Consider the following 12,465-nt stretch of genomic DNA (forward strand, 5'->3'; position numbering starts at 1 on the left):
TTTCGAACAGGTCTTGAAACAGGCCGATGAAGGACCCCCATACTTTGTGGAAGCCCTTTTCTGGCCCTGGGATGGTGTATTTGATCTTCTCCAGGTGGAAAAAATCCAACAGGTCTTCCAACCAGTCTGCAGGTGTGGGTGATGCTGCTGATGGCCAACCAAACAGCGTGGTTGGCTGGGCCTCGCTGGCACGGTTCACATTTGTCCTCCACCTCTGGGAAGAACTTGCTCATTCAGCTTCTTGTCAGGTGTGCACTGTGCACCACTTTAAACTACATGAGGCTTAGCCTTGCGCAGGTGGAGGTGGAGATGGCCCTGCTCAGTGCTTTGTTCAACAGTCCCCCACCCTACTTCTGTCCCTCCAACATTGTGTCTCTCGGGGCGCTAGGATACCTCATCATCTCCTTGTAGAAAAAGTTTTTGATTTGTAAATGCCAGAGTTCCTATCTGTCCCCGTTGTGCAGACATAACTTTTTTTTAACATACATTATGGATGGTGTTTCCAATACCGTTCTGAAAAATGACATTTGGTATTTGAATAAATGAATAGCACAAATTACTGGATCAACCACGCTCCAAATCCCTCATATTGTGTGAGGGAAATTTTGCAGTTTTCCCCCTCAAATTTTTATTTTCATCCTTCCCTTAAATTTTAAAACATTTATTGCCCCCATATTACTTATTTTGTTTTGAAAAGGATTTGATTTCATAGTCATTACATCATCATTATTTTGGAGTGTGAGTAGCTTTGAACCAGCTGAATTTCCAAGATACCAAAGGCTATAAAATCAATATGGTTGAGGAAAGTTATTCAGCCCATATTATCCATCCAGGAGTACTTTACATTCCTCCTCAAATTCAACATTGCTGTCTCCACTATTCCATTGGGATGTTTGTTCCAAATGTTGATCATTCACTGTCTGAAGATTTTAGTGATACCATTATACAATATCTCTTTTGAGTTTGAATCTATATTCCATTGTCTTCTGCCATAATTCAGCAAATTTGACAACTTTTCAGATGTAAATTAGAAACAACAGTGGTCCCAGCATAAGCCCCAAGATATTTCACTCAGTACCCTCCTTCACCTTGACATAACTGCTCTAATGAGACGTATTGCTCTATGCCCTTCAGCCATTTTTTGTTTGTCCTTTCCCAGTGTTTGTCCTGAATCCCCAGAGCCCTTAGATAAACTAAATAGCCTCCAATGTCAGACTTGGTAAATGCCATTTGGAGGTCAAGGTTACACTGCCATGTAGGGGTTTCTTCAGTCCACTTGGGATGTTTATTTAGAAATATGATCCTCTCCCTCTGCTCATTGTGTTATTTTTATACACAGATATTTCTCAAGTTCACTCTTGATAATTGATTCCATTGTTTTACACAGGATGGTGGTGACACAAATGAATCAGTAGTTGTCCGTATACATTTTTCCTCCCTTTATGATCATGGGAAGTATATTGGGGCGGCTACAATTTACTGGAACTTCTCACTACCCCTCATATTGGCCATCAATGCATCACCAATCTTCTCACTAATTTATTTCCACACTGGCATAAATACCTCTCTCCTGATTTGTTTTGAGTAATTTTAACTTGGATTGGACTTCAATCCCATTTTTGTATATTTTCTTTATTCTTTCATGGGGTATGTAACAAATGCTGGCAAGGCTAGCATTTGTTGCCCATCCCTGACTTCCTTTGAACTGAGTTTCTTACTAGGCTATTGCAGAGGGCAGTTAACTGTCAACTATATTGTTATGTGTCAGGAGTTACATGTCAGACAGACTGGGTGAGGATGGGAGATTTCCTTCCCTAAAGAACATTAGAGAACCAGATTTATTTTTACAACAGTCAATGATAGTTTCATGTTAACCATTACTGAGGCTATCTTTCAATTCCACATTTGTTAATTGAATTTGAATTCCACCAATAATCTCTAGATTATAAATTCAGTGACGGCACCACTGCACCATCATCTCCCCCATTATATCAAAGTTGCAGATTTTACTTTATCGCTTTTTTGGTACAGGCATGTTACTCATCTATTTCCAACTTTGGTAAGTATTTAGTCAGAGTACCTCCTCTTCCAATTTAATGTAGTTTGAATCTATTTTTTTAACCTCATGTTTAACTGATTCTTACTTTTTACGATACTGAAGGAATGTTTATTCCTCTGTTTAGTTTTATGCTGTTATCATTATGTTGGCTTCGTCATATTTTAATAACTTGTGGTATTTTTATTCTGCAAGTTCTTCATTGTACTTAATTTGTGCTCTACTGAAATGTTGACCAAACTGCACATCCATTTGTTTTAATTGTTCCTTTCGTTAACAAAAATATATGTTTAGCTACAAGTACAAGTACAGAAAAAAAGTTTATTGTTTCAGTAAGTAACATAAACCGATTCTCCCTGTCCTTGCAGTGGCACCTCTGCTCAACGAGTTAATAAAGACTCAAATGCATTTTTGTTAATTTAACATTTAAAAAAAACATTCGCTTGAATTACACTGGCTTTTATTTTCCACAGTCTATGATTTTGCAACATGAGATTGCAATATCAGGGTAATATAGGTTAATGCTATTGTGAAAGATTTTACTTCTCAATCGTTTGTGTCAATGAAAAGAATGTTGCAAATAAAAGCTTTGACCATGTAAATAACAAAGCAATAACAAAAACACCCTGAGCTTCCTTGCATTCTTACTTTGTATGGGGACACAGGCAAGCATTTAACAATACAATACAACTGTTAAGGCGTGATTAACATAATAGTACAAAAGCCAATTATGTCCTGACCACGTTGGAGATGGAGGCGACTGAGTTAATTTTATTAATGCATTTTATTTCTCTTCCATTTGGTTTTCTTGCATGGTGCCAGTCTCTTCACAAAAATACTGGCAGGTCACTCAAAAGTCTCGACAAAATTGACTTCCTTCCTGAATTTCCCTCCATCTCCAAAGGAAGTGTAAGATCTCAAGAGACTGTAGAAATAAATTAGTGGCAAGATTTGTGATGCATTGACAGTCAATATGAGGGGCAATAGGAGGTTCCAGTTAATTGTAACCACCCCAGAATAGTTCCCCTATCTAAAATAGGGTAATAATAATCTTTATTAGTGTCACAAGTAGGCTTACGTTAACACTGCAAGGAAGTTACTGTGAAAATCTCCGAATCATCACATTCCGGGACCTGTCCGGGTACACAGAGGGAGAATTCAAAATGTCCAATTCACCTAACAAGCACATCTATGGACAGCAACAGACTAATTTGTGTCATCACCATCCTGTATAAAATAGTGGAATAAATGATCAGGAGTGACTTAGAGAAATAATTGTGTTTATAAACAGCCCAGGAATAATTAACTGAGTTCTGGACCTCCCTGTGTGGAGAATTACATTGATGTAACTCCTTGCTACCACTCCAGGGTGCAACAATATCAAACTCTTTTACATACTTGTGGAATCTAGTAATTTGTTTTTTTTTAATCACTGAGATCACCACAGTGGTTGTTTAGAAGTTAACAACCCAATCTGTGAGATGTTTAGCACTAAATTTGTTAGTTCAGAGTTTTCTTGATGTATAATCTTGTTTAAATTTAAATAAGCGGTCATAATTTATTCCTCTGGGAGCTGCACTCTGGCTCCTTATTGATCAGTGCTGTAAATTATTGAATTGCATGGCACATTATAACTGAGGGATGTGCTACAAGACATGCGATCCTGGACTTCAAATTGCTTGCAGAGTGTGACAATGCATGAGCAAACTGTGTGGTTAATATGAATGTTTTCCTTATTATAGAAATAAGTCATAAACGTTTAGATCAATAATTGTTAATCTTGTTATTTTAGTCATTCGTAAACTAAATGTAGCACACACATAATGCTTTTCTGTCAAGCTGAGGTGTCTTGAAAATTACCAAGTTTCTGAAGGCTTTTTCTCTTTGGGAAATAGAGGTCTTTTTAACTCTTCTGTGAGACAACTGGCTCTGCGAAATATGGATCATAATAGGGTGCGATCAAATAGCCTCGTCGTGCCCGACGTGGTGACACAACGAGGCAGATAAATCTTACGAGTGGCCTCTTGTGAGATTTACGACATTCAGGATGCCTCAGATGATCTAGCAGGATCTCCTGATACGTCACAATCTGGATATCGCCCTTGCTGGGCGGGATCCAGATTTGCATATTTCATTGAGCAGTTAGCTTCACATAAATATGTCTGCGCCAGAGTATCGCAAACCCGGGATCGAACACCTGTGCCTGAGAGACCTCTTTGTGGCTCCATTTAGCATTAGTATCCACAAACATTTTTTTTGAAGAGAAACACCTTTGACCACAAGGCAATGAAGCACTGGTCAGCACGTAATGTCCTCGAGGCCCTCAGGGAAAAGGAGACTGTGGAGGACGTTGGATGGTTCCCTGAGCAGACTGTCAGCGTCATCTGGCAGAACGCCTCATCACCAGAACTTACAAACAAACACCAAGACCTAGTTTGGCTGGTGGTGAGAAGGGCCCTCCCCGTCAGATTCTTCATGTACACCTGAAGGTTCAGCATCGTTGCACGCTGCCCTCGGAGTGGCTGTGGGGGAAATGAGACGGTCACCCACCTCCTTGTGGAATGTGCCTTTGCACAGAAGGTCTGCATAGAAATGCAGTGGTATTTGTCAAGGTTCATCCCGAGCAGCTCTGTGACACAGGACTCTGTGCTCTATGGACTGTTTCCGGGGACACACAGCGAAACAAACATCAACTGCTGCTGGAACATCATCAACCCGGTGAAAGACGCTCTTTGGTCTGCCCGTAACTTGCTGATCTTCCAGTGCAAAGAATTGTCCTCGACCGAGTGTTGCAGGCTGGCACATTCCAAGGTCCAGGACTACATGCTGAGGGACGCACTCAAGCTTGGGGCAGCTGCCGCCAAGGCGCAATGGGGAAAGACCACTGTGTAAGTTCTTCCAACAAATGTACACCGAGGGGTGGGTAACAGTGTAAAACCCCTTGGTATGGGTCACTAACACTCCAATGTATAAAAGAAACATGACAATGTAAATATTTAAGAAAGAATTGTAGCGTAAAGAGGGATATGTGCGTAATGTCATCCCAATTGAATGGAAGAATGTCAAGGGAATGTGTAGCTTTGATGGAAATGTACAGTCAAGAGAATTCGAAATGTTCTGAAATCTTTATTATAGATTTTATGAATAAAGTATATTTTTTGTAAAAAAAAAAATCCACAAACATGGAGCGGGTACAACTTGGGGGGGTCTTCCAGGTGGCTCGAGGCCACTAGGTGGTCTGGCATGGGCACTGCAATGGTGCCATGCTGGCAGAGACAAGGTGCTCAGGTTCCAGGTTCCCGTGCTGGGATTGAGCCTTGGGGTGCCCTGCCCTTCTGAGGTGGAGTGAGGGGGGTGCTCGAGGAGTACCTAATCAGTAAGTTGGAGCATTGGGGGGTGGGTGGGGGTCAGGAGATTAGGGTAGCATTTAAAAATGATGCCCTGAACTCTTCCTGATCCAAAAGGGTTGGGAACATCAGTGCAGGAAACGAGGTAAGTGCGGCCAAGGTGGGGTGTTCCCCGCAGAGGCTCCAAAACAAAAAAATTGTGTTTGATAGTGCGGTGATATGCATCACTCTAAGTACACAAGGGGTTAATGTAGATACACTATTACACTGTTAATACACAAGGGGTTAATGTGAACACACTACAACTAGATAGACACCAGAGACATGACACACAGACATTCAACCAATAGGTCAGTAATATAGGACATGGCCAATGGGCATTCACGACACACATAGAGGTGACACTACCACAAGGAGGGCATTACACCAACCCATATAAAAGGACACAGCACACATGATATTCCTCTTTCCAGTGGAGACTCTCAGTGAGTACACAGGGTTGATTTGAAACACATCACACCCACCACGTGGATTGTAGCAGACTGGTTCGTCAGTCTGAGTAGCTATAGCAGGATTAACAGGAGAGTCGAATCCAAGTAGAAGAATCGTTAACAGTTTAATAAATGTGTTAAAGCTATCTCCAAGTCTGAACCTTCCTTTGTCAGAGTGCACATCAAGGAAGCAGCTTATGCTACGTCAAGAGCATAACAAAACATTGTACCAGGAGTGACCTGTTTAAATCCTTTCAGTTACAACACAGCAAACAGTGACAATCAGCAACGGCACCCAGGCAAGATGATGTTCGAGATTCCGGTTCCACAGCATCTCCGGCACCTAGGCAATCTCAGTGAAAACTGGCGATGGTTCAGGCAGAGATTCGAGATGTACCTGGTAGCGTCCGATCTAGATGGCATGGCGGATGCAGAGAAAATAAAGCACTCACCATCGCAGGTCCAAGAGCAACTGAAATCTTCCAGACCTTCAAATACTCAAAGGGGCAAAATAAGAGCGACTTCCAGGCAGTCCTGGACAAATTCCAAGAATTCTGCGAGGCAGGTACAAGTACAAACAGTAAAAGAGGCACCAGTCCTGACCACAAGGTGAAGGTAAGCTGTCCATTGCAGAAAACGGCAATTTTGATTGGCGACCATATTGGAAAAGGAGCCGCACATGCGCAGTTGAGAAAAAGGCAGCAAGTAAAGGAACGGCGATCTGCGCATGCACAATCGCTTCCTACAACCTACGTCACATGCTTCTTGAAATCAGAGGCCCCGGACCACGCCCACTTAAAGGGGAAATGTCCCAAAATGTGAAGAAAAAGTTTTAAATCCGTAAAACCCGATTTTTTCACCTGCAACGACAGCACAATGCCTGAATTTGACCAGTAGCTGAAAGTAACCTCTGCTGAATCCTGCAACAAGCAGTTAGCACCGCCCAAAGAGATGACACAGTCCTTGAAGACTATGACTCAGACCTTGAATTCTTCTTTGGACATCACGAGCCCAGTGCCAGCTCCGACACAAAACGTGATGATATGGTCCTGGAAGACAACGACGCAGACGAAGATTTCACCTTGGGAGGTGTCTACCCCAGTACCAAATCTGAACCGCAACTAAAGTTGTTGTACATTGAAGACCCCGACGACGAGTTCTTCGGATTGGGGAATCCTCAGCCCAGCATATATGACATCCCGGCTCGTGGGTGCAGGATTATGCTGCGGCCTGATGCCAAGAGAGAGAGAGTGGTCCACGCACCGCGAAGAGTCCCGACTCCACACAAGAAGTGATGGACAGTCTCCACGGTGAGACCAATGCACGATTCCACACAGGGAACGCTGCAAGACTCCACAGAGGGAGTGACGCAAGCCTCCACAGCGAGCTTGTGGACAGACTCCACGATGGAAGGAATGCAAGACTCCAGAGTGCAGTCCTTGCATGAACAAGACCATGAGGGTCTAGCAACCTCCTCTGAGCAACCATCAGCAGACGATGCAAGTCTGCCATGCTCAAACGCACAGCAAGAAGACTATGACAGTCTACCATGCTCCAGTGACCAAGAAGAAGACTTTGACAGTCTACCCAGCTCAAGTGAACAACAAGAAGCTACTGAGGCTCTACCCACTGTATGTGAGACAAGTGACGACGGCATCCCACTTCCCAAACCAGATGTGCAATGTGACAGACCTCAGCTAGTGTGTACAGAGGCACTCGAAAATCACGATGAGACTACTAGTGACTCCAGTGACACCCCGTTAATTCAAACTTCATCCACTCGACCCTCTCAATCAAAAGATGCAAGTAAACCTGAAATGACTCCGGATGGGAGCATCGACAAGCCAAAACTGACTCAGGTGTAGCAGACCAGACTCCAAATGGGGAGCATCGACAAGCCAAAGCAGATTCCAGTAAGCCGGACATGACTCCAGACAGGGAGCGCCGCGGACTCAGTGACGGCACGCTCAAGAAAACAACAAATGCCACAAAGCACGCTGACACGAGTAACTTTGTGAAGGACTCGTATTATCCACAGAGTGTGGTCCTTGAGCGTAGCAAACACGACAACAAAACCAACCAACACAACAACAACATCAAAGACAACATCCAGTAGGGTACCAGAGGCAACAACATCGACAGCAAGCATGACAAAAACAACAACAATGGAACTACGAATGGTACGACATGGTACAACACTGCCCATGAGGGACACTGTTACTGCTCAGCTCAGTACAATGACATACCATGGCAGGACAATGCATCTTACCAATTCACGTTTGCTGCACTGCCAACAGGCAACCTGGCTTTCAGGACAGATTGCATACATCGCTACCACAAGCTTCGGAAGAAAAAAAGACTCCAAATCAGACAACCAAGTGATTTGACCACTTCTTGATTCCTTACGCACAGGGACACTGACGGCGTTTACAAAGCAATGCCACCATCAACATCAACACCTCACCAACCAAACAAGAAAGACACTCAACCATAATAATTAAAGAATTTTTGAATCATGCCTATAATTTGGACTTATTGTTTAATTTTCACACTGTTATCATGATTTGTACATATCATCACTTATCTACCGAGTTTGTTCAATTTTCTTTAACACTGTACAGAAAATATGTAACACGAAAAAAGGGGGGATGTGGTGATATGCATCCCTGTAAATACACAAGGGGTTAATGTAGATAATTAACTAGGCACTAGGACACTGTAAATACACAAGGGTTAATGTGAGCACACGACAACTAGCTAGACACTAGAGGGCGCACCAGAGACATGACACACAGACATTCAACCAATAGGTCAGTAAGATAGGACATGACCAATGGGCATTCACGACACACATAGAGGTGACACTACCACAGGAGGGCATTACACCAACCCATATAAAAAGACACAGCACACATGATCTACCCCTTTCCAGTGGAGACTCTCAGTGAGTACACAGGGTTTATTTGAAACGCATCACACCCACCACGTGGATTGTAGCAGACTGGTTCTTCAGCCTGAGTAGCCAAAGCAGGATAAACAGGAGAGTCGAATCCAAGTAGGAGAATTGTTAACAGTGTAATAAATGTGTTAAAGCTATCTCCAAGTCTGAACCATCCTTTGTCAGAGTGCACATCAAGGAAGAAGCTTATGCTACGTCAAGAGCATAACAAAACAGATCACGGTGTCTTTCCTAATGATGCAGGCTCCGAGAAACACCCCTCTATTTGTGCCCAAAACAGGACTCTATTTTTCATTAAAATCGTGCCCATAATGTTGTGGGTTGTAAGATATTGAAAAAGACTATTATCAAATTGGTCTTAAATCTAGAAAGCATAAAACATCACGGGTGCGATTCTCCGCAAATGCGGCGAATCTCAAAGGCTGCCGTGAAACTGGCCGTGTTTCACGGCAGCCTCCGCGCCCCCTCCCGGGACCCTGATTCTCCCCCCCGGGCGGGGCTAGCAGCGGGGCCCCGTGAAGCATGGCATCGCAGCCTTAGCGACCGTCGCTAAGTCCGCGCGCCAAGCGTCACGCCGGCTGACACGCACGATGATGTCAGCCGCGCATGCACGGGTTGGACGGCTCCAACCCGCGCATGCGCGAGGCCGTCATCTCCCTCGGCCGCCCCGCGGACGGATCCTGCGTAAAAAACGGCGAGCAGCGATTTCGTGTCGTGGGGGGGGGGGGGAGAATAGCGGGAGGGCGTGAAAAATGTCAGAGACGCCCTCCCGCTATTCTCCGACCTGTCGTGGGCAGCGGAGAATCGCGCCCCACAGACTTCCATTGATTCTAATAGAATGTATCAGTTACAGATGCGCTGTCTTTCTCATATAATAGTCTATCAGTACTATTGAAACGAGGAATATCAACCATTCCAAAAAGATTACATATACATATGCAATGTGATGGAAATGTTCTTGTGTTGAAATTGGAAGGTTATTGAGTGCTAAAAAGATTAATTATATATGATCAAATGATTATCGTGATGACTGACTAGGCAGCAATAAGGTGATGGATTTATAACTGTTGCTAAGATTCTTGGCCAAAAGATTGGGCTGGCGGGGAAGAAATATTACATTATTCAGCTTCTTTTTTTCTGATATAGTTAATATAGTGTCTTTCACTTTTTTTTAATTGTTCTTTTCATCTTATTGTTGTGATTTCTCAGGTTTCCCAATCTTCACCACCACTCTGTGGAAAGTAATTGGTTCCTAACCCAAGTCACACTCCCTAACTGAGAGTAGCGGTGTTCTGAAGAGGCATTAGACATTAACAGAGAAGACTGTGTATGTGGTTGTTAATGTTTGCATAGCCTGCAGCAGCATCCTGCACCTCAGTAAGAGTATTATCCTCAGCAATGGCACATGAAAAGAACCTTTCCTTGTGCCTTGCCATCTTTTTGATGTGCCGGTACTCAAGATAATACTGATCCCAGAATTTTTGCTATGTGGCATCAAAATAGTTTATTAAAATCCACTTTAAGCATTTTTTTCCAGTCAAGGGTTGGAATTTATTTAATTGATTTCTTGCTATGAAAATGCCAAAAGGAAAACAAATATGGTGTAAAGAGACATATTTTACTCTCATCATATTTAATAAACCAATGATGGTTCTAACAATCATACATTTATTTTCATCTGATTACAGAGTGTATTTTAACTCTCTCAATTTTAATGCTTTCTAACGTATCCCTAATTAACATGTGTCCATGTGTTCACCGTCTTAGATTCTGTAAAAGATTTTGTTGTTGAGAAAACTAGGTGCAGAACACGACCAAGGTTGCAGAGAATAGATTAGATAGATTAGGGGCTGGTTTAGCACAGGGCTAAATAGCTGAATTTTAAAGCAGACCAAGGCAGGAAAGCAGTGCGGGTTCAATTCCCATACCAGCCTACCCGAATAGGCACTGGAGTGTGGCGACTAGGAGCTTATCACAGTAACTTCATTTGTAGCCTATTTGTGACAATAAGCGATTTTCATTTCATTTTTATTTCATTTTCAAAACATTGAATACTCTGAGAAGCAATAATGCCAAGCCTTGGTTTTAAACATTTGTAGATTGTGGGCAAAAGGGGAGGACAGGATGAAGTTACAAACTGCAGCATTCTGGGAAAGAAAGGGGGCTGGATTCACCAGCCCGCGACATCAGCAATGTGGATTGTGATCGGGTGAGGAATCGGGCACCCGGCCAAAATTGAGGTTTGCGCCAGGGGCCAAATCCACTGATATGCTGTGCCCCCCCCCCCCCCCCCCCCCCCCCCCCCCACTGACTGGGGTTTTTCCTTTCATTAGCGGGTCTCTTTAGGGAGGTTCCTTCAGTTAGGAGGTCTCCATGAGGGGTCCCTTTAGTTACGGGGTCTCCGTGAGGTGTCCCTTTAGTTGGAGGGTCTCTGTGGGGGGGGGGTCTCTGTGGGGGAATCCCTATCAGCTGCCTATTCAGAAAGTCTCTGGGGGGCAGGGTCAGGTCACCTCCATACCTCATCTCCCAAACGGAGAATCCCGGCCAGGCTTTAAACAGGAAGGCGGTGTGGCAAATCTTGATTTCAACAATGCTACAATGCAATGAGAAGGGAGAGCATATAGAATGAATTATTTGGGGCGGGATTCTCTGATCCTGAGGCTAAGTGTTGACGCCGTCGGAAACGTCGTCACGTTTCTCGACGCCGTCAACACAGCCTCAGGATCATCAATTCTGGCCCCTACAGGGGGCCAGCATGGTACTGGAGCGACCCACACTGCTCCAGCTGCCGATCCCGGCATCAAATGGGCATCGCCGGTCCGCGCATGCGCGGTGTCTCCCTTCTCCGCTCCGGCCCCGACACAACATGGTATACGGCTATAGGGACTGGTGTGGAACAAAGGAGGCCCCCAGCCCGAGAGGCCGGTCTGCCGATTGGTGGGCCCCGATTGCGGGAAAGGCCACAGTGGAGCCTCCCCCCCCCCCCACAGGCCACCCCGGACCCTTCCACGCTGAGCTCCCGCCGGGTAAGACCAGGTTAGAACGGCGCCGGCGGGACTCAGGTTTTTCGGTATTGCCCCTTGGCCCATCCGGGAATGTGAATCGCTGGGGGGGGGGGGGGGGGGGGGGGGCGATTCTTCCAGCCAGCCCTGGGCTGAGAGAATCCCGCCCTTGGAGCTTAAGCAACAGGGGGAGAATCAGAGAATCGATGACTTTTGTAAAATAGAGAAAGATGGCAATGAGAGACAAAAGTTGAAATCTGGAGCCAACAGAAGAAGTGAAAACATTTATTCTCTCTGACAACATTGTAATACTTGCCCTTGCATCCTCCCCATATGTTTTATTTCTTTTAAATATCAAGTAGCTTCGAAGTACATTCAGTTTTAAAGGTTAGTTGTAGATATGTCTACATTCGAGCGTGCTGTCCTTGCAAAATAAAAAAGATTCTAAACAGTTTTTGAAAAAAATCCAGACTATTAAAGTGTATTTTGCATGACCTGTAAAACTGACATTAAGCTGAGTAATTATTATTGGCTTCAATAAAGTGCACGGGTCATATTTTTGCACCATGTGAAAATAATTACCAGCAGTGCTTAATCGACACTCGCGAAC

General features: G+C 44.1%; 1 protein-coding gene across 16 annotated transcripts in view; it reads left to right on the forward strand.

Annotated features, from left to right (window-relative positions):
- Positions 1-12,465, forward strand: part of celf4 (CUGBP, Elav-like family member 4) — a 1,331,379-nt gene that overhangs the window by 502,800 nt on the left and 816,114 nt on the right. The gene's annotated exons all lie outside the window — the stretch shown is intronic.

Source organism: Scyliorhinus canicula, chromosome 3, assembly GCF_902713615.1.
Source record: "Scyliorhinus canicula chromosome 3, sScyCan1.1, whole genome shotgun sequence".
Lineage (NCBI taxonomy): Eukaryota > Metazoa > Chordata > Chondrichthyes > Carcharhiniformes > Scyliorhinidae > Scyliorhinus > Scyliorhinus canicula.